This window comes from Ursus arctos, unplaced genomic scaffold (assembly GCF_023065955.2).
Source record: "Ursus arctos isolate Adak ecotype North America unplaced genomic scaffold, UrsArc2.0 scaffold_14, whole genome shotgun sequence".
Classification (NCBI taxonomy): domain Eukaryota; kingdom Metazoa; phylum Chordata; class Mammalia; order Carnivora; family Ursidae; genus Ursus; species Ursus arctos.
Window position 1 is genome coordinate 45512271 of NW_026622808.1, and position 26786 is coordinate 45539056.

Below are 26786 nucleotides of genomic sequence, written 5' to 3' on the forward strand. Positions count from 1 at the left end.
CTCTCCATGCAACACCTGTGTCGGTAACACCTCGTGTTCAAAGCCAAAGGTTGTAGGAACTTGGCAGTCCTGGCATGGAGTTCTGGAAGGATGCTCTCAAAAAAGCAGAACCGGCCCGAACAGCTTCACAAGTCGGAACAGGCATGTCTGCCAGCTGCCGCTGAATCCACAGGTCAGGCAGCATCTGGGAGTTTGGGGGTGGGGGGTTCCTAGGAAGTCACCAAGTCTAAGCACAATCTCCAAAGCACGTAGGGGATGCCAAGCTCAGGAGTCAAAATGCATGCGAAGAGCAGGATGTTTCTGTTTCCAGGTGGCACATAAAATAATGGAATGGGGTTTGAAGGAGACACTCTCTGGAATAGAACCTTTCTTTACAGGGCAACGTAAGACCAGGGCCCGAGAGGCCCAACACACTGTTCGATGGGATAAATGGAGTTATTTCCAGTCCTTTTGTAGTGGGGGTGTGTGTTGTGGTATAAATTCTTTTAAGTTTTTATTTTAATTCCAGTTAGTTAACATACAGTGGAGTATTAGTTTCACGTGTACAATACAGTTCAACACTTCCATACATCACTCAGTGCTCATCACATGCGCCTTCCTTAATCCCCATCACCTGTTTCACTCATTCCCCCCCCACTCACGGCTCCTTCTATCTTTTATTATGTTATTACCCTTTTATTAATTTAAAATAACTTCTCTAATTATATCCTCAATGCATAAGACTCATATAGAAAACACCCAAATGCACAGATTTGTAGAACATAAAAATTATCAGTAACCCCACCACCCATGATCACCTAAGATTTTAGGCTGTATATATTTCAAGTAATTTTTCCAGCAACATGTGAAAACAACAACAAAAAATGGTTTCAAATGACACCCTGTGTTATATAGGTTTTCCCCACTTAAGAATATATCATAGTTTCTTGGGGCGCCTGGGTGGCACAGCGGTTAAGCGTCTGCCTTCGGCTCAGGGCGTGATCCCGGCGATCTGGGATCGAGCCCCACATCAGGCTCTTCTGCTATGAGCCTGCTTCTTCCTCTCCCACTCCCCCTGCTTGTGTTCCCTCTCTCGCTGGCTGTCTCTATCTCTGTCGAATAAATAAATAAAATCTTAAAAAAAAAAAGAATATATCATAGTTTCTTATTTTTTAATACAATGTTATATATATAGTTTATTTAGGTCTTCAAGATAATCTTATGTTATGTACAGATTAGGACACTGAGACCAAGGACTAAGGTAACCTCGCAAAACCAGACAACACCTAAACCAAAGGACATGGTTGTGTTTAAACAAAACTTTACAGGTACTGAAATTTGAATTTCATATAATTTTCATATGCTCCAAGTATTTTCCTTGTTTGTATTTTTCCTAATCATGTATAAGCACAAAAACCATTCTTGGCTTCCAGAATTTTACAAAAGTAGGAAGTGTGCCAGATTTGGCCCTCAAACCAGCAGTTACCAAGCCCTGACCAAGAATACGGAATCTGTTTGTGCTAAATGCATCTTTCCTTATAATGTTTTGGTTGTTCTATTCTTGAACTTCAGGAACAAACTAGCCTATGCCACTGACATTTCCATGCCTTAATGTAATACGAGCAAAAGAGGTTAAATAAAAAGTTAATAGGGGGACCAGCAACTGGACAGATAATTATATAAGCTACTGTTGGTTGAAGACTTAGTACGTGCCAGGCACCAAGCGAAGGGCTTTACACATATTAGCCATGATGACACATGATGCCACTAGCTCACTGCTTACAATCACTGAGGTTTGCTCCTCCCTCGGGCTACATGTGCCCGGGCTGTGGCCCTGCCCCAGGGTCTCTGCTCCTGCGTCCAGGCTGATGGAGAAGCCTCTACTAGGACCACTGCCAGACTTATGGAGGGAGGACAGGAAAGCAGGGCAAACCATGCTGGGAAGTCACACATATCCCCTTAACTCATAATTAATTAGGCAAAGCACATTAAATGGTCATGTCTGAGAGTAACAGGGGTGACACATAAAGTCTGCTGGGGGATTAAGAGAGGAAAATACTTGTGAAAATAGAGTCTACAACAATAACTTACTTTATGTTAACAATCCCTTGAGACATAAATTATTTTCCCATTTTACAGATGTAGAAACTGAGGCCCAAAGATTTACGCTTGCTGAAGTCACATAGCTAATAAGCACAGAGCTGGTACGTGACCCCAGATGGTCTAAATTCAAAATTTATACCCTAATCCCTAGACTCTTCTACTTTCTGCAAACACTGGACAGGTGTACTAACCTGAAGGTCATCTACCAGTAGGTCTTTATTACTATCCAGTTCAGCAAAATAATGGGACTGTCAGCCCAAGAGGTCAGACGTCATAACAATTGTTATCTAAGTTATGCCTACAGAACACTGAGGAATATACTGAAGAGATAGGCTCCTTCCTAGAGGTAGAAATACTTGAGCTGACCCAAGATAAAACTTGGAATACCATCTTCGAACAAAACAGAATCAGTGAGATAGAACTCAAATGTTTTTGGAGACATTTTGCTTTAAAATGAGAATGCCCAGGGTGCCTGGGTGGCTCAGTTGGTTGGGACTCCCACTCTTGGTTACGGCTCAGGTCATGATCTCATGGTTGTGCGATTAAGCCCTGTGTCAGGCTCCCTGCTCAGTGGAGAGTCCACTTGAAGATTCTCTCCCACTGCCCCTTCCCCATTCATGTGTGTGCTCTAAAACGAATAAATAAATCTTTTAAAAAATTAAACGAGAATGCCCTTTTTTCCCCTTAACTTCTTATACAAGGAAAGAATATGTAAGACTAAAGAAACATATAACCATTTCACAATTTAATTTAATAGCGTTTCAGGCAGCTGTGCATGAAGCAGATACTGGATAAAAGGAGGAAGAGGAGCACTGAGAGACACAATTGTGGGGGTCTTGTGACGATCATTACAATCAAGCAATGAATGACGACTTATTTTCTGGATCAACACCCATAACCCTATAGAAACCTACCGATTTCCTGGTCATACAGAAATTATCTCTGTATTATTTGCTAAGGATAACCCCATGAGATGTAAATAACTACCCATTTACATGTTCTAGGCAACTGGCAAAGGGCTTTACAAAAATACAACTCTACGAGGTCGGCGCAACGAACCCATTTTACAGGTGAGGAAACTGAAGTTTAATTTGCTCAAGGTCACCCAGCTAATAAATTACAAAGCCAGGATGAGGAACCTGGGTGGCTCAGTCGTTAAGCGTCTGCCTTCAGCTCAGGGTGTGATCCTGGAGTCCTGGGATCGAGCCCGCATCAGGCTCCTCCGTTGGGAGCCTGCTTCTTCCTCTCCCACTCCCCCTGCCTGTGTTCCCTCTCTCGCTGGCTGTCTATCTCTCTGTCAAATAAATAAATAAAATCTTCAAAAAAAAAATTACAAAGCCAGGATTCAAGTTCAGATTTCTCTAATTCTGAGCTCAACCACCCAGTCTTCGACAGTGCCTCCAGGATCAAGCCAGATACAGCCAAAAGCTCTCAGGACGCATCAACAGCAGCTTCCGGCCATGAGTTATGGATCTCCACAAAATCTTTAGTCACAACACAAGGGCATGGCGTGTGCATGCTCACCTGTAAGGATCTGTCAGTCAGCACACAGACCAAACCATCAGTGATTTAAACAATAGATAGGTTATTTCCCTCTCCGATATGCAGACCAGGGCTGATGCACAGAGCCCATGGGTTCTGGGACCCGGCCTCCTCCTTCTCTGTTACACCCCCATCTTTACAGTGTTGCTATCATCACAAGTCAGTGATGCCTCACTGCCACCATGGTCACATCCCTGAAGTGGGAAGAAGGAGACAAAGGATGAGAGGAGGGCTTGCCTCCTCCTTCTGAGATTGTGACCCAGTAGGTTCCCTCATCCCCTGGTCATAACTAATGGATGTGACTTGCCCTGGTTGCAAGGGAGGCTGGGAAATGTAGTCTTTGTCATGTAGCCTCTTAAATTTCAGCATCAAAGTAGACTGGGACAATGGATGTTCGGAGAAGATAGACAGTGTCTGCCACAAACTAGTAAGGAATGGGGCTCTCAAGTCCTTAGCATGAGAGACAAGAAGAGAATTTGCTTTGCTACTTATTCTTGCAGAGTGCCCTTTCCTCCCAACTGCACAGAGCAGTAAGAAAGGAGGGAAATGACAAGAGTGACAGGAAATAGTGTGAGGACTGCAAAGTAGAGGGTGTGAAAAATAGAGGACAAGGGACAGAATGAGGTCCCACCATTTCTTCCAACTTTGAAGTAATGATACTTGCCATCTACTTCCTGCACAGAAGAATTAATGGATAACAACTTGGAAGGAAGCAAGCCCATTTCAGGCAGGATCGCCCTCAGAGTAGCCCAAAGCCTAGAAGCTGAGCTCACCCTGGGCTCTCCACGGCCCCGCACAGCTGTTCACCCTCACACAACCTCACCCAATGGCTGGCGTTATTTCCAAACACCATCACACAAGTGGTTCTTTCATTCTTCTTTCTGAACTCAGGTAATTATTCCTGCTGTTGCTTTCACTGGAAGGGAAGTTACCTACTTTAGGGCACTGGTCTCTCCGGTGTTACAAGGTTTTTCAAGAAATATAAGGAAGTGCCCAGGTCAGGATCAAGAGAGATACAAATGGAATTTCTCAAATATTAAACATGTGCCAGGCACCATGTTTAAGTGATATAGGTAATAATATAGAAACATATAATAATGTATATGTGCGTATGTTCCCTCAGCCTCAAACACTCCATTTTATAAAAAAAAAAAAAAGAGAGATACTGAGGCTCAGAAAGATTGAGCAGGTGCCCCAAATATGCACAGCACGTACAAGCAAGAGCTGGGGCTTGAACCCAGGCTTCTCAGGCTCTAACATCATTAAGCAACGCTAGCACCTATGCGCACCGCAGCCACTCCACCCCCAACATGGCCGTAGCAGCTGCAGCGCCTTGAGCAGATAAAAGCTATTTCAATACAGGGAAACTTCACTCTGTATCAGGGGCATTTCTAGGAAGCAGCACTTAGACTTCATTTAAAAAAAATTGTAATTTAAATGAGCTCATCATTTTAGAGAATATTCTGGTAAAGCGTTTTGTAAGCCTAAGAGACTCCTTTTGCACAGTGTGTACCTGATAACTCATTGTTTTGCACATTTTTATTTTCAGAGATGGTATTCAGTTACTTTCAAAGGGGGAGGTATTTACATCTGTAGTGCTTTCAATTCTACTGTAGCTGTGGTTGGATGATAATCATTCAGGAACTGGCTGTCCCATTTCTGCATCATTCAAAAGGTTGCATTTTTCTTTCAACCTAAGAACTAAATGTAAATAAGGGAGGCAGGTCAGATGGGTAGGCAGCAAACTGAACAGCAGATGCCCCACCTGAAAGGGGCCCCGGATACGGAATTCCAACCAGCCTCACAATGCTGTGAGCCCAGTGTGAAACTACCAATTTATAAACATTAGCAACTGATCTCATTCTTTAAGAAAACCTACATAGGCCAAACAAACACATTACAGGTATATCGCTGCCTATGGCCATTTTGAGCTACTTGAGTCTTGGGCTGTTTTGTGAATTTCACTAAGGATGGTAGTAAAAGAAGAGAGAGAAGGAACACGGATGAAGATTAAGTGGACAGATCTTGGAGTCAGCTGGGTCTGGACTCTACTCTTTAACACCTAAGTAACCAGCTAAGTAGCTTGCCATGAGCTCTTAGCCTCTCTAGATTTCAGTAAAATGGGTATAATGGTATACCTACCTCTCAGGGGAGCTGTGAGGATTCAATGTGACATGACATGGCATTTAATATATGATAGTTAATTTAATCAGTACATTTATTTTCACCTCTAACCATGTGCAAAGCTATCAAAATCCCTTCCAACATCTCAAGAAAGATCCTCATGAGACGACTCTGCTTGTTCAGGCACCCAACCATAGTTCAACCAATGCCAAGAGAAGCATGCTAACCCCCAGGGCTATTCGCACAATAAGGCTTAGTTCCTTCTCTTGCCAAGTTCAGATCTCCAGATAGCTCATATGAGCAACAAAATCACGGAAGTTAAGGGACCTCAAAGATCATTTTACATATCTCTAACTTATGGACCAGGAAACTGAGGTACAAACAGTTGAAGTCATCCAAGCTTAGAACAAGACCCAGAGCCTAGATGGACATTCACAACAACAAGCCCTTTTGATATGACACGGTCATTTCCCCTCTGTACTCCCAGGTACCACGTAGGTGACATCCACAATCTACAGTAAGATATAAAATCATGGACCCACCTCTCAGTTTCAAAATCACACTTGTCCAGAGGGTCCAAGACAATCACCTGAAGCCAAGGTATGAACACAGAATTCACCGGGAAAGCTCTTTATCTCCCTCTCCTTCTTTCGTTCCTACTCCTGATCTTCCTTCCTTATTTGAAAAATAAGTCCCTCTCCCCCAAAATGGAAAAGTCGCTCTGTGGAGCTCTTGCATTTTTATTTTTTATTTATTTATTTTTTTAAAGATTTTATTTATTTATCCATTCGACAGAGATAGAGACAGCCAGCGAGAGAGGGAACACAAGCAGGGGGAGTGGGAGAGGAAGAAGCAGGCTCATAGCAGAGGAGCCCGATGTGGGGCTCGATCCCACAACACCGGGATCACGCCCTGAGCCGAAGGCAGACGCCCAGCTGCTGTGCCACCCAGGTGCCCCAGCTCTTGCATTTTTAATACCCATTGTTTGTAGATTTCATTGGCACTTTCATGACACCTCTAGCACCATTTCACATTGCCCTCTTTCCAGGTACCATGAGTCCATGATGTTCATGAGACCATGAAATAACGACAGAGGATGATGATGATTTCTCCTTTTGTCATATTGTGGCAAGTACAGGAGGGTTCGTTAGTCCTCATCAACAGAAACCCACACTTTGAGAGCCCTGAGAAAGCAACTTTCAATATTGTAATCAACTTAAGTATATATAAAAATAAAAATACTTCTGGGGCACCTGGGTGGCTCAGTCAGTTAAGCGTCTGCCTTCGGCTCAGGTCATGATCTCAGAGTCCTGGGATTGAGCCCCACATTGGGCTCCCTGCTCAGTGTGCAGTCTGCTTCTCCCTCTGCCCTTCCCCTCTGCTTGTGCTCTCTCTCTCAAATAAATAAATAAAATCTTTTTTAAAAAATTAAAAAAATTTAAAAAATAAAAATACTTCTAAGATAAACAGAGCTATAATAAACCAGTGCTGATATATAATTGGCACTTTATCAGTATTAATTAAATTAATACTGAACAGAGCAGAATTAAACAAGCTAAGTATACACAGAATTTTTTTTTAGAGGGAAAGAAAATTCCACCACCCAGACACAACCATAATTACCATTTTGGTATATTTCTTTTCTGTCTTTTTTTCTATGTGTATGCATTATTTTAAAAAATAATGAGAAACTAAATACACAGTTCTCCCTTATTAATATATCATAAGCATTTCCCATATCATAAAAATCTTAGTCAACAACACTTTTAATGGGTACATTATTTGAAGATATTAATATTTCAGTCTCCTATTGCTAGAATGTTTCATAATCTTATTGCTACATATTTATGTTATTTCCAACTTGTAATTATAAAAAGTAACATTGAGATAAATACCTAAACCTCACAGTTCTTTCTTCCTTTTTTTGGACGATTTCCTTAGCAAGGAATCTTGGAAGTGACATTCTTGAGTGAAAGGGCATGAATATTTTGGGGGCTTTTGATAATACCTTGCCAGAAATTTTGAACCAAAGTGTGTTCCCAACAGTGCTGTATGGCAGTGGGAATCACCCCACCCCCTTCCACACTGTTTTACACTGGCAACTCAAACAACAACAAAAAACCCCTTGTTAAATTAATACACAAAACGGTATCTCATTTTTGTGCTAATTCGCACGGCTTTCATTGCTGATGAGCTGAACTTTTAAAATCCCCATTTGCCACGTGGACTCAGCTTCCCTGCACTTTCTGTTCATATCCTTTGCCCATCTGGAAGGCTCTCGGAAAGCAAGCAGTCATCGTTTGTGAAAAGGAGAATCGGTTCTGCCATGCTCTTTAATCCTGTTTTTCCTCTTTACCTCCTCTTCTTACTGAAGCTCTAACACTGAGAGGTGAGCATTAATGCCAGAGATCCAGTCCTACCTACAGAGGAGAGGGCTGACTCTCCCCGGGTTAGGAATCACTGGGCTGCTCACCCTGGGTGCTGCCTTTCTCAACCCTTTCCAGCCAGAGCCCACGGATGCCAGTGGGAGACGAAAGCCCCACGAGCTCAGAGGAGGATGCGGGTGAATTCCACAAGCGGCACCACGAAGAATCCCCTCCAACACCAGCTTTCAATTAGAAAGAAGATTAGAGATCGTCAGAATTGATTTCAGCGCCGTCACTTCCCCTAATCTGCTTCCCAAGAGGCATGGAGACTGGCACACACACCATGTTGCCATGCCCTCTGAGCCACATGTCTCGGGGAGCTTCCCACAGTTTGGACGGACACTTGGCATGCAGGAGTCTGGGGGCCCGAGGGGGAAAGGCCCACCCTGTCACAGAGCCAGGCATCAATTCTTTGGCAATATTTCTGTTTGCAGGAAATTAACTAGGCACAGAGAGCTTGGGCTCTGCAAAGTCACAGAGACAATAGAATAAAGAATCCAAGGTTAAGTATACAAGATTAAATGCGAGACCTGGAATAGCATTTCTTATATCCATGTAGCAGCACTCCCCAAAATAAACATCCTCACTGTGGATGTTAAACAAGAAGGAACGGAATTGTTTTTCCTGGCATGCCCAGGATTAACTGCAGAAGCCCAGGGACAACAGAACCTCAGCTCATTTGCCTGAAGCGTCCACTCCTCTCTGGAGTGAAAATCAACAGGGACTTTCCTTCACCTTGGTGTTACTATTAACAAAAGCCTGTTATATTAGATTTTTTTAATTCATAAACCTAACTTCACAAAAACACTGATTGCCCTTACCCTACCTTGCAGGCATGTGTCATGAAGAGACAGGTAAGTGTCGGATCGGGGCAGCCAATGACAAAGCTCTATACCCACATGCTGCCTCACTCACCTGGCAATGACGTCAGCGCTTGGCTGGGGCTGCAATGAAACAAAATCTTCCTGTGTCTTCTGCACCTGAATACTTACATAGCAGACCAAACACCAGCCTTCTGGGGCCAAGTAAATACGATGATCAAACAAACTGGCCTCGGCATCAGGCAGACAGGACTAGATTCAATTCTAGCTCTCTGCTTAAGCGTTGCATGACAATGGGTAAGTTACTTATACTCTCTTGGAGCAAATAATAGTAAATGAATTCAAATAAGACTATTTAAACAGTGCCTGGGACACGGTAAGAATTGAAAAAATTATTGTTATTCCAGTTCCTCAACCTTAAAATGAACACTTATTTCAAACCCAAGCTACCCCTTGAAGGCTAAATTGTGAGGATTAAATAAAACTTGTGACATGTTCATCAGTGTCTCTGGCCAAGAGGAAGTGCTCAATAATGGCAGCTAGGTTTTTTAATTAATGAAGAACTTCAGAATTCAAAAAGGCTACAATCAAGGTGCTTGGGTGGCTCAGTCGGTTGGGTTGGTTTTGGCTCAGGTCATGATCTCAGGGTTGTGAGATCAAGCCCTGCAACAGGCTTTACACTCAACAAGGAGTCTTTTTGAGAATCTCCCCCTCTGCCCCTCCCCCTGCTTACTCTCTTTCTCTCTCTCTAAATAAAATCTTTAAGTAAAATAATAGCAATGTTAGAATGTCTCCCTTCTAGTCCTGAATTTACTCACTCTGTGAATTCATTCACATTTTCATTTGGGAATCCGGCATAGATGAGCCAATGCTTAGGATGTCACGCAGGTAATTCAACACTACAGTATTGGTTGCGTAAAACAAAGTCAAAAAACACATTTCAAATGAAATAAGAGGAAAAACAATCCAAAAAACGGTAAGGAAACTTACCAATCACTGAGACAACTATAGCAAAAGTGGCGAGCTCCCCAAGAGAAAAGGTTGACACCCTTCTACGCTTTCTATCAAATCCAGTCTCGGAGAACCATCATCATGGTTCCATGACTTCTTAAGCCCAGCCCTAGAAAAACATCACCGTGATTTTTTATCTCTTCATCCAAGAATTTAACCACTGTCATATGCCTGAAGCTCTTTTCAGAGCAGGGAATGCACATCTTCCTTTTTATCAGGTATATTGCCAACTGTTCACCAAAATGGTTGCTCTAAACAGCCGTACATAGAGAGTCTGAATTTCAATTTTTAAATCATCCCCATGACCCTAGGAAGGAGACGCGATGTTTCTCCATTTCACAGATGAAAAAACAAAGGTAGGGGCACCTGGGTGGCTCAGATGGTTAAGTGCCCAACACTTGATTTCGGCTCAGGTCATAATCTTAGGGTCATGAGACTGAGCCCCGCATTGGGCTCCATGCTCAGTGGGGAGTTTGCTTGAGATTTTCCTCTTTCCCTCTCCCTCTGCCCCTCTTCCCTGTGCACATGTGCCCTCCCTCTCTCCCTCCCCTTCTCCCTCTCCCTCTCTTTCTCCCTCTTTCTCCCTCTCCCTCTGTGTGTGTGTGTGTGTATATAATAAATCTTAAAAAAAATAAAGGTACAGAAAGTTATATACACCTTGTCTTATTTGTGTAAGCAGGAAATGGAATATCATAAAGCAATCTTAGGCCACCCTCATATGTGAATGCCTCTGGGTATGAATGTTTGTGTTGTATATGTCTAGTGAAGAGAAAACAGCAGAAGTTTCTGTGGTCAATAGGAACTAGTGAATACATGCATTATTCATGGACAAGAAAACCTAATCACGCCCAGGCCACAGCCACACCTGTTGTATCAGAACCTCTGGGGGTAGAACCCAGGCATCCACGTTTCTTAAAACTCCAAAGGCTGTCCCAGTGTGCAGCCAAGTTTCAGAAACACTGAGTCCCAAGATACTTACACATGCATTCCCTATGAAACTCGGAACAACATACACACCTAACGGCAGTATGTGGGATTGTATGCAGGTCTTAAAGAATGATGCCTGGGAACACTGGAAACATGCAGAAATGCTTGTGATACAGAATTAAGTGGAATGCACAAGGTTGGATTTTGACCCCTGTGGGCAACTGAAAGCAGAATGTTGTCTTTCCCACGGGTCCTCCTGAATGACCTTGGAGTTCCAAGCTCCATTCTCCAGCCTCCTGTCAATTCTTCAAGTCAGTGATATGCTTCCAAAAACATGTTTTGTGTTTCTTTAAAAAAAAATATTTTAAAAGTTGTCCATGAACTATTATTTTAAGTGGGTAAAAATATGCATGAATGTGAAGAGACAGTGGAAAAGAAAACGTAAAAGTATATACAGTACTACCATGGCATGTCCTCACGTGATGTGACATCTGAGTAAGAGCATTAGGGAGAAATCTATTAAATTGTAGTCAAGGTCATTAGGCAAATGCCACAGTAATAAATGTTGCTAACAAAAGTCATCAATGGGGGCAAAAATGGTGGACAAAAGGATGCTGAGAAACCGGAAATTTGTAAATCTCGAAAGTGTCTCCCCATAAGATATGTTTTGATTACAAAGGGCAAAATAGTAGCTTGATACAAGAGAAACCGGGCAAACAGGACCTTAATCAAGGTGTCAAGATTGGCATTTCTGCAACACCTGGGTGGCTCAGTCTATTAAGCATCTGACTCTTGGTTTGGCTCAGGCTGTGACCTCAGGGTCATGAGACTGAGCCCTACATCTGGCTCCACACTGAGCAGGGAGTCTGCTTGAGGTTCTTTCCCTCTCCTTCTCCCTCCTCCTCGGTTCCTACCCCTCTTCTGCCCACCCCCCCAAATAAATAAATAAAATCTGAGGAAATAAAAGATTGGCATTTCTGATACCAAAATGCATTGAGATCATGGAGCTCCTGATTCAATCCACTGAGATGAACACAGCCTCCTTTCTGTGGTCTTCTTGTCAAAAAGGCATACTTCACTCTGATCATGCAAAAGTATCAGACAAATCCAAATAGAAGAACGTTCTACAGAATAAATTGCCGGTTCTATTCCAATGTGTCAAAGTCATGAGGACAAAGACCAAGCTGTGGTCACAGGCTGGAGCAGAAAATTATGAAGACACATGACAGCTAAATGTAATGTGAGGTCCTACAGAGGATCCAGGACCAGGAAAAAAGGACATCAGGAGGAAAGCTCCTGACTTTTAAATAAGGTCCGTAGTTCAGTTAGTAATATTGTGTGGGTGTCGATTTCCTGGTTCTGATGATGGTATAATGATTTTTGGAAGATACAAACCTTAGGAGAATACAAGAAAGGTGTACAGGAAGTCTCTGCATTCATTTTGCCACTCTCTGTACTTCTAAAATATTTCAAAATAACAAGTTTTTAAAGACTAGTTCACTTGTTTAAAAATAATTATTCACGGAACTGTTAACATCATCTTCCCTCCTCGAATGGGCTATCATGGGCGTATGCTTTGGAGATTAAAGAATAGGGCCAGGGATGCCCATGGAGATTACTGGGTAGAGGACAGTTTAATTCTGATGCCTGCACTGATGGGCACATAACAAAATCCAGCACTTTCATAACTGAGGAGGACTGCTGGACAAGTAATGATGGAGTCATCGCAACAGCCCTGGATTTGCAGTCACAGGTATGGATACACAGTACAACACAGCTTTGTGATAATGAGTCAGACACGTGTCTTCTGTAAAAATGGAGATGAACAAACTTTGTTGCACACGATTATTATCAGGATAAAGACAGAGAGGTGCCTGAAAGCAGGTAAACTCTAAAGCCCTGCTTTAATACCACTAAAATGGTTATTGAAATTAGCGAGATTAACGATAATACATACCTACTCAAGATAATTCTGCAGTTTCATTCCCAAACTGCAGCATCCTAGCATCTAATGATACACATCCCATATGGAAGCAAATCTGTCTTGCCTTCCGCCTGATCTTGGAGCCTGGGGCCACCAGTCTTCATGTGTGGTCAGTATTAAGCACCATCTGTCCTGAGTTAACGCAACTCCTCCCAAGTGCAAGCAATGAACACAGGCTGCACTTTCCGCAAAGTAAAGGCACGCGTATGAAGGCAGGCCTTCACATTCTGTTGATTACTTTGCCGGGTGGCACTCACCTCCTAGCCGTTCACCCATCTAAACAGTGTGATAAAATGCCTTTTGAACACTTTTACAAGCAATCAGATGCAATCAAGTTCTCTTCTTGTTTAATTCGCCTCAGCAAACAAGATACTAAAAAACCCATAAGAAGCTGGGCTTCATTTCAAATCTTTTTTCCTGCTGCACATATGTTCCCTGAAGTCACTGCACCCCTTCCCTCCATAAACAGCCCTAACGATGGCTCTGTTCATTAGCTCTGGTGTAGGTCATCTTTCTCAGTGCTTCCGGGATCTAAGGTGGACAGGAAACCGAGCGTTGTAGCTATCTGCTGTGTTTGTCTCCTCAAGATCCATTTCCTACTTCTGGTTCATGACACCCCGGTTGTCCTCCGGGGTGGGGTGCACGCTTCCCTCATTCTCAGTTCACACTTCTGAGCACACCGGGCCACTCCCGCCCCAGTGCAAATGAGCAGGGACTGGCCCATCACCACAGTCCATCCTCCCAGCCAGAGTTCCGGGATTGGACATGTACAAGGACAGCCAATATGGCAACTTCCGCAGGAGTAACTGGAAGAGAAAGACACTATGGTAATAGGATGTCAGCCTAGGGCTGCCTGAGCCCTTCTGCCACTGTCCGAAGAGGGTCTGTCCAGACACAGAGAACACAAAGACAGACAGACAGACAGAAATAAAAACACCACCAGTGCCTAAGCCTAAAGCCAGGGTTATACACCCCCCCCGGTACTGAATGCTTAGTTACTTGCGTCAGTACTTTTGCTTCGGTCTCCTTAAGTTAGGTTTCTGTCACTTGCAAAGCCAAGTGATCTGATAGAGACACAAGGGAAAGAAACACTCAACATGCCCCTTCATGAACAAAGAAGATGCTGCCAGCCTGAAGTTTTTCAGGGGCCAGAGACGGCTACCCAGGGTCAGCCACAATGACCTCACCACCCGCCTTATGGTCACGGGAGGGATCACCTGCAAACCAACCGGCAAGTGTAAGGAGGCGTCTTCACCAAGGGGATGGAGATTACCCACGTAGAGCTCGCTCATACCATACACAGCCCTCAAAGAACCTGCACTCCCTTATCTATCTTGTATCTTCTTCCTCCTGCAGCTCGGACATTCCAAACCCACAGAATGTCTTTCTCCTCCCTGATTCGCAGCACGCTGCCTCATGTTGCCATCCCAATGCTCTTGTACTCCTCCTCTTGAGCCCAACTCAGAGATCTCCTGTGCAAGGTCTCCTGGGACTTCTCCGGGCAGAGCTGGTGGCCCTTAGTGTGGGTTCCCAGAGAAAGGCCACAGCATTGAGTAGAGGTGACCATGTGATGAGACAAATATTGATGGACAAATGTTTCCAGGCTTCCCCCCCAACTACCGACACAAGTTCTGGCCTTGACCATCTGCTTTCTCTATCACCCCCTTATAACCACCCTGCACCCCATCTGTGGTCTGTGGTCTGAGGAGGGTTTGCATTCACTACGGCACTAGAGTAGGCTTCTGTGAAGCTGAATTGAGAGAAAGTGGGGGTGGAGAAGGAGAAATTGGAGAGATGTGAGGAGGAGGGTTGGGGGAGAGTTTTTTTGAGGAATTTCTGGGTGAGTCTGGATGACAAAGACGGAGGGAAACCAACAATGTGTGTGGATGGGTGGGGGAAATTTTTTTCTTTTTAAAGGAATGTCTTCAAGTATCCTTTTATGATGTCTGAGAAAAGAATGGACTTTTTTTAATTACCTACAAAAAATTGTCAAAATGTCTTTCTTTGATGACAACATCTCTCTTCAACATACTGGTCTCTAGAGACAGGCGCGTGCGTGTACACACACACACACACACACACACACAAGTACACACTCAGCTTTATTTAGGTCTATCTCCCTCCTTGGAATGTAATTTCACCAAGATCGGGGGGCATTTCTTGGACTGTTAAAACGTGACATGACACTTAGTGCTCAGCACACATTATCTCATCTATTCCTTACCACAGTTCTGAAAGGAGGAGGATGTTACAGATGAGGGAACAAGGTAAGTACTCAACAGTCTTTGTCCTTTCTTTTAGAATAGAACACAGTGTCAGTTTTCCCACTGAGGACATGTTTCCTTTCCTCTGTTCCTTCAGGTAGCAAGACTGCAAGCACCTTAAGAGCATGGGCCAACAGAAGCCCCAAAGCCCAACGTAATTCCTGGCACATAGTAGGTATTCAATAAAAACTAGATCACTGACATCCAAAGTGAACCAAAGTTCCAGTTCATTCTGTGTAAGAAGTCTCCACTCTTCCAAGTTTTCCTCAGAAACGTCTGCCTAGATTTCCCTCCTGCCGTCCCTGCCGTGGCAAAAATGGAAACAGGAGAAAGGAGCCATGAGCTTTCCTAGTGTGAAGCTGCAAGAGGGACCCAAACAGTCCTGACATACGGAGGGACGAGAACCCCAAACTGGGGCCTGGCTGCCATTTTCATGTCCTTTCTGGCCAACCTTTAATAAAACTCAGAGCTGTAGCTGATCACACTGGTGTGCCTTCTTTCAAAACACACACTCAGACTGAAGGCCCAGGGAGGGTAGCTGGGTTTCTGAGAGCCATAGGCGCACAGGGGCCATCTTCCCTGTGATTCGTTTGGGTTCTCTGCTGTAAAAGGAGCAGCCAGTAGGCTGGCCTACCTCCCACCTGGCTTTCTCAGACCACCGTCACAAGCCGGGCTACATTGCCTGTCCATCCACCCACCGTGCCCCGGAGCTAACATCTCACTTCGCATGGAACAGACCTAGGCCCCTCAGGGCTCCTAACTTGCCCCAAAATATGCCCGAATGCCAAGACCATGGCACACCAGACCGGAATATGAACAGCAGGCCAGAATATACTTTTCAGAGTGACAAAGACTTAAAAAATTAAAGCAACCAAAATATTTCAATCTTCCTTTTGTACCAGTCAGGGTTGTTCAGAGAAATAGGACCAGCAGGATATATATATTATGCACGTATGTGTGCGTGTGTGTGTATGTATGTATGTATGTATGTGCGCATATATATATAGAGAGAGAGAGAGAGAGAAGGAAAGAGAGAGGTATTTTAAGGAGCTGGCTCGCACAGTTGTAGGGGCTGGCAAATCTGAAATGCACAGGGCAGCCCAGCAGGCCAGAAATCCAGGTGAGTCACTACTGCTGTCTGGAGTCTGAATTCTATAGGGCGGGCCAGCAGTCTGGATATGCATGCAGGATTTCTCTGGAGCAGTCTGGAGGCAGAATTCTTTTCTGGGGCACCTCGGGATTTTCTCTTAAGACCTTCAGTTGACTAGGGGCGCCTGGGTGGCTCAGTCGTTAAGCGTCTGCCTTCGGCTCAGGTCATGATCCCAGGGGCCTGGCATTGAGCCCTGTATCGGGCTCCCTGCTCAGCAGGAAGCCTGCTTCTCCCTCTCCCTCTGCCCCTGCTTGTGTTCCCTCTCTCGAAGTCTCTCTCTGTCAAATAAATAAATAAAATCTTTAAAAAAAGGACCTTCAGTTGACTAGAAATGGCCCACCCATACTACAGAGGGCAATCTGCTTTACTTAAAGTCCACTGACTGTAAACACCAACCACATCTAAAAAAAATCCTTCACAGCAACATCTAGATTCGTCTTTAACAAAACAACTGGGCACCAAAGCCTCGTCAAGTTGACACAATGAATTAACCAATATATCTTAATGCAACACATATAGTTCGGTGGCGTTCATCTTCTTTGGACTATGAGGATCTCTCCCCTTCAAAAAGTTCACTGAGGTATAGTTTACCTGTCACAGATTCATCTATTTTAAGTATACAAATGGGTGATTTTTGGTAAGTTTATCAAGTTGTGTCACCATCACTATAATCCAGTTTTAGAAGACTTTTGTCACCCCAATAAGATCACTCATATTTGGAAAATCTGCTAATTCCAGCCACTACCGGTTGTTTATGCCCAGCATTCAAGGCTTACCACTGTAAATATTCCTAAAAACATCTTCCATCTTTGCACAATTTTGGATATAATTCCAGGGGTCAGATATTCCTGTAAACTTAGCTCCATATCCAAGTGGAGGCCACTGATTCAAAGAGTCTCCAGTCCAAGCCCCTCCATCCTCCCTCCTTGACTCCTGCATGCATCTAGACCTCCATGACCTCTCACCTGGAAAACTGTACCCTCCTTCCAACACATCTCTATCTCCGACCTTGTCTCCCCCACAGCCATCTTCCATCCCCTGGGCACCGGGAGTCTTCTCCTTTGGATATCAGTTATTCTCACGGCCTTTCTTCCCTCATCCGATCTGTACCGAATCCAGAGGGTGGTCCAAACATCCTCAATAATACATAACAAGCCCTGTCTGATATAGCTCTGGGCTACTCTTCCGTCTCCATCACTGGCTATTCCGCCTACTACATCCCACTTTGCAAGCCAAAACTGCTCATCCTCTGCCCTGTCCATCCATCCAATGCTCATGTGGAGTTAGGGAGGTATAACTCTCCTCTGTCCTAATGTATTAAGCATATTTCTATTATTGATTTTATCACATCATATTATAACACCAAGCTTCAACCTCTCTTGACCCTACATTGCTCCTTGCAAGCTGTAAGCAACTGGTCAACCAGAATTTGCTCAACCAGAAAGCAGAGAGGCAGGTTAAATACTTAATCTCAGCAACTGTATTCTTTCAAGGTCTGACTGCCTATAATCATTATCCTGAATTATCTTTTGTGGCAGGGCTTGGATACCACTCTGGGAGTTTTCCTACAAAAATAACAAATACAAAAAGGCGTGTACAAGAACATTCACAGCAGTAGCTTGGAATAGTGGAAGGCTGGACCACAGGATGTTTATTATTGTCATCTGGGAGGGAGGGAGCAGGGGAAGTCCAGTAAAAGGGATTTGGTAAAATAAATCACGGTGCAGATGAGGCATAGGCTATTACGCTGCTTTTTAAGTAACATGTAGATATGTATTGATATGGGAAGTTATTAGTTGCTGTTTGTTGAAAAAGTGGTAAATTATCACAGAGTTACATAAAGGTACATGCATTGTTATTTTATATAAACAGACATACACACACAATACACACAAACACACACAGAGTTTAGAAAGTAAAAATTTAACAGTGGTTAATAAACTTATGAGGGGGAAAATAGTAGACATTATGCATGACCACAGGGATAATTTTAAAATTTTGTTTCTCTTCTCCCTAAGTACTTATGATGAGCATGTGAGATTTGTGAGGAGAGAGAGAGTGCACAGTGGTTAAGAGAAAGGGCTGTGTGATTCCTACTGACGTGACCCTGAGTAAACAGAATCTCTTGCAGCCTTAATTTCCCCATCTAAAAAAAAGGAGTTGTGCCCCCAAATCGTGCCTCTCTCTTAGCTCTGTGGTGAGGTCCATGTAAAGTGTTTAATCCAGATGATGGCACACAGTTCTTAAATAAATCAAAACCTTTGAAACAGGAAAAGATTTAAAGAAATCAACATCAATAAACAAGTATGTACACTGAGTCTTTCAGAAGACATCGCCAGAATGTGTGTTCGAGGTGTTACTCTCCCACAGCCGAAGGCTAAGGAGGCCCTGGTTGGGTTGGTGAACAAGTGAAGAGGGGCCACTTGTCAAAACATCTACCTTCCTGCACTACTCCGAACAGCCCTGAGGATCTGTTCCAGACGCTTCTGGAATGCTGCAGGCAAGCCTGTGCTCTGCCAAGGACGTGACCCAGAAGCCACCACTGTCCTTGCTCCCTTCCAAGAGGATTTTGTTTTTCACTAATGTGCTACAGCAGGTGGCCATCCAGCAGGTCCAAGGTCCTTGTGCAGCTCTGGACCACATGACACTCACTTCGTTCAGCTGGAGAGGGTTGCAGGGAGGGGAAGGAATGCTGGAGCACGGAGGGAACAAAGCATACACTACCCGCCTGAACAAGACAGAAATCAACTGGGTGCTTGAAGAATCAGTGGTGTTCCTTCCACCTTATGCCGGCAGTGGAGGGTCAAAGACTCTGGTGTGCAGGCACCAGAGTATCTATTTTTTCACGCCAATTTATAAAAAACGACATTCACTTTTTCCAAGGGATTCATTCATTTATTTTGATCATCCCATCTAAAGTAGAGCTGATGCGACATTTTCTTACTAGAACCACGTTTTTCCTTTATAGCATTTACTCTAGTAAGCAATTAATAATATATTTGTCATATATTATTATAATAAATAATATTATTAAGGCTTACTGCTTTAATGTTATCCCCAGGGATCTAAGGACACCAGAAACAGAACAGCAAGGATCTACTGACATGGCTGCCCCAGGAGGAAGTTCTTCCTCCCTCAATGACCATGTCATACAGGTACCGTAAAATTTTCACTATGATCCTTCCAGTTGTTCTCATGACACATCTACTAACCACCTACAAAGGTGGCAACAGTCCATCCATATGTCTGCATTTTACCACAGGTGAAAAATGGCTGCCTACATTGTGGCATGAAAACTAAATCCTCTGATGGCCTTTAAACCGGTCCTAGTTGCCTGTATCAATTATTGCTACCATTCCCATAGGCCTTCCTCCTGATGATATCAGGTTGGATCAAGGCGACAGCTGGGGGAGAGCTAAAACTGAAATTCAGAACACAAGGCTTGTCAAACAGGGTAGCCTTTCTAGCATAAGACTTCTTTCAAAACCTCAAGTCCCACTACTTATGAAACCTTGTATGTGAACTCCAATTGTACACTGAAATTCAACAGATATTTAAGGAGTGCTTTCTATAGACCAGGCACTGAGCCAGGAGGAGGCCATCAGACCTCAGACAAGACAGTGGAGGACAGTGCCTTCCTGGAGCATACATGCTAGTGGGGAAACAGACACCAGACAAGGAAACATATCAATGAACAGGACGGTTTCAGGTGAAGCAAGGGCAGTGAGGGAAAGAAACACAGTGAGATGACAGCGCATGTGAGTGGTGGTGCAGATGCAAAGGAGAGGCCTGATGGTTAGTAAGGAGCTGGGAAGGGCTGGGAAAACGGCAGGCAGAGTAGGTGGGCAGCAAATGGAAAGCTCTGGTGCAGGAACAAAGCTGTTCAAGAAACAGAGAGGAGGCCAGTGTGGAAATTAAATGAAATTAGACCAGACATCAGAAGGCATTCCAGAGGTGCCCAAAGGAGTCAAATTCTCCAGAAGTAAGGGAAAATGACTAGAATATCAATGATGGCAGGCAAATTAGCTCCATGCCAACCATCGTGCAAAGAACTTTCTATGTGATATTTCATTTGACCCATGACAATTGTGCAAGGTAAGTGTCATCATCCCTATTTTTCAGATGAAACAACCTAGGCTTGGAGGAATTAATAAATTATCATTTTCACATAGCTATTGAATGGTGGGACAAGCTGGGATTAGAACCCAGGCAGTCTCAGTCCTGGGTGCTTCTCCCACCTCCTGGGTTCTGCCCTAAATGAGGTCTTCTCCTCGGACATCTACAGAGCCTAGCTCACGTCCTGCAGGAATGGTGATTTGGCCTCACCCAGCCATAATCCTGGCAAAAATCAAACCATTTTCCATAAACAAGGCAAAAAGACAAAAGCCGTTTAGTTCCGATTTTCTAGCAGCTCTGCAGGAGGTTTGGCTCACCACCCACACACTCTTTTATTAAGCTATAATAAGCCTCAGATGAAAACTGTTGCCATAGGTGAAGCTTACTTTAACATATGGTTGATCCAACTGAAGAAAAACATGTTAAAATGCATTTCTAAAATCCCAATTTACTTGTATAATGGTTTTTTAAAAATCATTTATCGTGTTTCTGGTCTGCTGATGCATTCCAAATGTTGGGGTATGGAAACTTGTCCATGTCCCAGGGTTACTCACTAAACTGATAACAAAGGCACTCGGCCCCCATGGAGTTTGGCTTTCTGTGTTTGATTTGATGCAATTTACAAAAACATAAAGAGGTAACCTGTGGTTTTGTAAACTTGGTTAAGGGCAATATGTTTCTGACTTGAAAGCTAGCTGGGATATTTCTAACTCAGCTACTCAAATACCCTCATCCCTCAGCTACAGAAGGCTTTGCCTGGATCTTGGGGGGGGGTATTCTTCTAGCAAAGCTCTCTGCTGGGGAAGGCAAAGCAGCAGGGGGGCAGAGACAAGACAGGGCTGCAAAGAGGTGATCAGATTGGGGTGGGGTGGGGGTGGGGAGGAGTCCGGGGAGAGCTTCCTCTTGGCTGTAATTGAAATTGGCTAGCTGTGAACACTTAATGAGCGTGCAGTTAATGTCTGGCAGTGTTCTAAATGCTTTCCATGTATCAGTCATTGAGTCCTCACTAGGACCCTATGAGGTGGGTCTTGTCCCCTCCAGGCTAGACTGGCAAACTGAGGCACTGGTGTGCAAGGCCACATGGCTCTTGAGGACAGTGCTCTTTGATGATGTGATGTGTGGGTGGGCCTAGAAAGCACTCAGTCTCCCTGTGTTCTAGTCCAAAGACGAATGGTTTCTCTTGACCAATCCAGACCAAGGACACTGATCATCCACCATTTCTCAAACACTGGTCACAGGCATTCTACTGCCGCTCACCCGCCGGACCTACAGCACGCCACTGACCACCACAGCAATTTTTACCTTTTATGCGCATACCACTTATTTTATCTTACTAAAAATTTCATTTGTTTAACAGGAAACTTGAATTTCAATAGGAAAACCAATATATTTTGCTATAAATGGAAGTTAATCATTTTTACTTTTTTAAAGATTTTTTTTTTTATTTCCAAGTAATCTCCAGACCCCACGTGGGGCTGGAACTCACAACCCTGAGATCAAGAAGTAGCTCACTCCACGGACTGAGCCAGCCAGGTGACCTGGAAGCCAACCATTTAAAAAAAAAAAATACATGAAATACCCAGAAGAGGCAAATGTATAGAAATAGAAAGTAGATTACTGGTTGCCAGAGGCTGGAGTAGTGGGGGGTTTGGGGGATGATGGCTAAGGGGCGTGGGGGTTTCTTCTAAGGTAATAAAAATATCTGAAAATTGACTGTAGTGAAGGAAGCCCAACCCCATGAATATACTAAAAGCCATTGAATTATACACTTTAAATGAGTGAATTGTGTGGGACGTAAATTATATCTTCATAAAGCTGTTTTTTAAAAAGTCTCTATAATGCTCTCACTTTAAAATAAAAGAGAAATAAAAGGAAAGTGATTTGTTATTACAAAATACAGTAAATGTCAAATAATGTTATAAAATTCCACTTAGACCCTGTAGTCTCCCAGCTGACAGTTCTGAGGGCCTAACTTTTTTTTTTTTAAGATTTTATTTATTTATTTGAGAGAAGAGAACGCGCGCGTGCACACACACACACAGGGGCAAGAGGGAGAGGGAGAAGCAGACTCCCTGCTGGGCACGGAGCCCAACTCAGGGCTCCAACAAGGACCCTGAGATCATGATCTGAGCCAAAGTCAGATGCTCAACCAACTGAGCCACCCAGGCGCCCCCTAACTTCTTTCAAAGGGTATCACAAAAGTGGGTTCACTCTCACACCCCCTAGGAGGGCTACAGTGAAAAAGGTAGTCAACAACAAATGGACGCACAGAAGGTGGAATTCCTACACACCGTTGCAGGGAATGTGAAATGGCGCGAGCCCTTTGGAAACAGTTTGGCTGTTCCTCAAAACCGTAAACACAGAATTACTGCGTGAACTAGTGATTCGGCTCCTCAGTATATCCCCAAGAGAAAAGAAAACATATGTCCACATAGAAAACTTGTACACAAATGTTCATAGCAGCATTATTCTTGATAGCCAAAAAGTGCAAACAGCCCCCTTTTATATCTCGCAAATGCTGAATGAACAAACAAAATGTGATAGAGCCATACAACGGGAGTACTATTCAACCATAAAAAGGAATGGAATTATGACTCATGCTCAAACCTTGAAGAACCTTGCAAACATTATGCTAAAGTAAAAGAAGGCAGACATGCAACTGCATATATAGAAAAAAATTGCTTGATTCCATTGACATGAAATAACCAGAAAAGGCAAATCTACAGAGAAAGAAAAGGCGTAAGCCTGGGGGGGGGGGGAACAACTGCTAATGGGCATGAGGTTTCTTTTTAGAGCGATGAAAATGTTCTAAAATTGATCATGGTGATGGCTGCACAACTCTGTGAATATAGTGAAAAATGCTGAATTATACAACTTGAACTGTTGAATTGTATGCCATGTAAATTAAGCCACTGTTAAATAAAATTTAAAAATTTTTAAATTCCACTGCCAAAAAAAGTAGATTCACGCTGTGACTCAGTAGTATGTCTTGTCTACAAACCATCTAAGACATCGTGCACACCACCCATGCCAAGGATCACATAGTTGGGTGAACACTGTATTAGGCCTGCCAGAGTTGGAACTTTGAGAAATTCAAATGAGTTACCAACAAGTTTCCTAGGAAAGTGAAGTCCTTAGCTTTTCTCTCCAAAAGTCCCTAAGTCTTAGGATTTTATTTTTAACTGCACAAGCTTATCATTTGTTCATTCCTTCAAACCAGCATTTATGGCACCTCTGCTCTGAGCCAGGCACTGTTCTAGACTATGAGTGTAAAGAGGTGAGTAATTCAAAGGAGGTCCTCGTCTTTATGAAGTTGATGTTCTAGAGAGGAAAACTCCCGCAGAGAAAGAATGAATTATAAAACTTCATAAAATGACAACAGAGTATTATACGTTATGAAGAAAACAAATCAAGTGAATGGGATAGAGGAAGATGACGGACGGGGAAAGGTGGACTGCCATTTAATAAAGGAAGCTCAGGTTGAGGAGAACGCTAAGTGAAGTAAGGGAATAGGCCATGCTAAACCTTACAGGGAGGAGCTAAGGCGGCAGCACCGGGTGCCCTCAAGCATCAGGAAGAAGGGTGGTATGAATGGAGAATAAGCAACTGGCAAAGGGTAGGAGATGAGGCCAGTAAGATGGGCATTTGGGACCTAACTGGTCACAAGGTCTTGGATTTCACAGTCAGTGTGAAGCGAAACCATGAAGAAGGTTCCGGAGTGGGGAATATGCATAATTTTACAAGGTCACTCTGCCTGCTGTGTGACTGGATCATAAGAGGTGAAAATGGAATCAGGGAGTCCAGGGAGAAGGTCTGGCAGTAAGACAGGCAAAAGAGGGAGGCAGTGTGACCCACAGTGGTAGCAAAGGAGTTGGGGAGAAGGGACACACACAGATGGGTTCTAAAGGTAGAGCTGATGAAAACTTGCTGAGAGTCTGATGGCATGTATGAGAGAAAGGAACAACGTGGAAAGAATCCTTGGTTTCTGGCCTAAATGAGGGCATAGACATCAGATGCAAGTGCCTAGAACAGGGGGGCCAAAACTAAAAAGGTGCTCAAAACATGAAGCACCGCCCTGCACCATCAACATCATCAATGTCATTACAACCACCATGATTGTCACAATCTCCGTCATCCCCACTGCCACGGTCATTACAAGCGCCACCAACATTTCTATCACTATCACCACCGCAGCATCATCAAGAGCGGGGGCAGGGGGGAGTGTGGGTACGTGGCACAAAGAGCAGAGGAAACCACCTGAGGAACAAGTCTAGGTCAAAGACACCTGCATCCCCATCAAGGGACTGGTTCTGGACAAGCACCAAGGATGAAGGACGGGTTGACCTGGCCCGGGATGCTGCCTAAGTTACAGGGCCTAGGGCATGCCCATCACCGCTCTCTCCCACCCTGTCCCCCACACACATTTATGTAAGCTTCTTTGCATGCTTATGGTCTCTTCAGGGACTCCTGTCTTCACTGTTGGGCTTTCACCTGGCCCCGTCCTAGTCCAGTCCCTCTGTGGAGCATGCCTCCCCCCCCACCCCACCCCACCCCAAACGGCCTGATGTATATTCCAAAATTCCTGATGTGTATATGGAACATTCATGTCACTGAGTATTACAGTATCTGCAAAATGCAAGCAGGGCGCTCAGCACCAGCACTGACCTACAGCTGCCACATTCTATAAATGGAATCTTCAAAATATAAATATATTAATTGTACTTGCAAATCTCTAACTCCTAAGTCACCTTATGCCTGAAATACCTCTAAGTCTTTTAATCCTCTGTGCCACTTAGCTTCCTACCAGCGGACTACTGAGGGACCACCTCTTCAGGGTCAAGGAAAAAGAATCTCCACTTAGGTACTTATCAGCAGGAAGGTCAGGAAACAGATGGAAGATCAAGTTCAAGAAGACAGAAGCATGCACAAGAAGGCTCCACATTCTCTGGGTGGGCCTTAATGGTGACATACAACTATTTACCATTCTAGCAAACCCCAAAGTATATCAAACAGCCTCTCAACTCTGTGAAACCCACGGCCTAGCATTTCCTCTCCAAACACTGCAACGTTACATAATACAATTGATCTCAGAATTCCAGTGTAAAATCCTAGAACAGAAGGATCCTAGAGGTAGAGGCTACCTTTTTAGTTCCAGACAAGAAAGGGGATGTCTATCTAGTGGTAGGATAGCTCAGAATCATCTTTCTTTAAACGTTACTTTAAACACACTAATTTGTTCTTGCGAAACGCTCATGACTTGTTTCCAAAGTGGAACAGGAGCTTCAGACACCGCTTCGAGTCTCTGGCCAGCCCCAAGGGCTTTCTTTCCTGGGTGGCGTGGCCAGTGCACCATGATCATCTTGCTAAAGACAGCAAGTCCCTTCCGCTAGGATCAAATCCATGCCAATATTTTGGGGACCTGTATGAGCGTGGGGAGGAAAGAGAAATGATGACTTTTATCCAGTGAACAAAACTCCTTATAATTAGGTTGGTGGTTTCTATGGTAACAAGGAACCGACTCTTTTATTTGAAATAAAAAATAGCAACACTGCAGCTGTCCTTGCCGTCCGGACGCTCCAAAGCAAATGAAGAGATTTGATTTCACATTTGTTGTGACTGCTGAGGACTTTCAACTACGTATTTTACTTGCCGTCAAGTTTTGGCGAGACGCTGCGTCCCAATCCCCTGAGAAAACAGGTGTGAAAAACACAAGCAAACAACAACCAAAACAAAATCACGTTCTCTTTCTGCAACCGACATGCTGCTTGTTTCCCTCTTCCTCCTTGCCATAAGAAACCATCAGGCCATCTCCTTGAAGAACACGGTCTGTGATGGTTCACCTTGAAAAGTCATTGGAGCGCTCCGAAATGTATTTTCACATTCATAATAACAGCATCCACTGTGATTGAGGACTTTACTGGATGCCGGATGCTGGGCCAAGGGCTTTCCTGAACCATCTCATAAAATGCTCACAGCAACCCTATGAGAACAGTCCTGTTATCATATCCATTTTAATGATAAGGAGGCGTAAGAGGTGAAGTAACTTGCCCACTGCCAGTAAGAGGTCAAAGTCCATCCCAGTTCCAGCTGACGGCAAAGACCACGCTTTGCAGGGACATCTGGATGGTTCAGTCTGTTAAGCATCTGCCTTTGGCTCAGGTCATGATCCCAGGCTCCTGGGATCGAGTCCTGCATCGGGATCCTTGCTCAATGGGGAGCCTGCTTCTCCTTCTCCCTCTGTCTGCTGCTCCCCCTGCTTGCGCACTCTCTCTGACAAATAAACAAAATCTTTAAAAAAAAAAAAAAAAAAAGACCAAGCTTTGCAATGGCCACATGGTA

At 43.9% G+C, this 26786-nt stretch overlaps 1 protein-coding gene across 2 annotated transcripts in view; it reads right to left on the reverse strand.

Annotated features, from left to right (window-relative positions):
• PRICKLE2 (prickle planar cell polarity protein 2) overlaps window positions 1–26786 on the reverse strand; it is a 311727-nt gene that overhangs the window by 229654 nt on the left and 55287 nt on the right. The window lies entirely within an intron of this gene.